A 237-nucleotide genomic window follows, 5' to 3' on the forward strand; every position below is an offset into this window, starting at 1 on the left:
TTTAAGTTCTGGAATTGATGACTTGCTTTCTGACTCTCCTTTTTTCTTTCTCTCTGTCTCTCTCTGATCAAAATTTAAAAAACAAAAATAAGTAAAATAAAATAATTATTTTAAAAGAAAACAAAGCACTGGACACATGGTTGTTCATGTCCCAAATTCCAGATAAAAACAGAGATGGAGAAAGGATTCCATCATGACTATTCCCCATGGATGGTGATTTCTCACTTCCCCTCTGGG

At 34.2% G+C, this 237-nt stretch overlaps 1 protein-coding gene across 1 annotated transcript in view; it reads right to left on the reverse strand.

The window, feature by feature from the left end:
• LOC102498605 (rap1 GTPase-GDP dissociation stimulator 1-like) overlaps positions 1–237 on the reverse strand; it is a gene marked incomplete at its 5' end in the record, with an annotated part of 35,891 nt that overhangs the window by 12,276 nt on the left and 23,378 nt on the right.

The sequence above is a fragment of the Tupaia chinensis genome, unplaced genomic scaffold, assembly GCF_000334495.1.
Source record: "Tupaia chinensis unplaced genomic scaffold, TupChi_1.0 Scaffold143620_1, whole genome shotgun sequence".
NCBI lineage: Eukaryota > Metazoa > Chordata > Mammalia > Scandentia > Tupaiidae > Tupaia > Tupaia belangeri.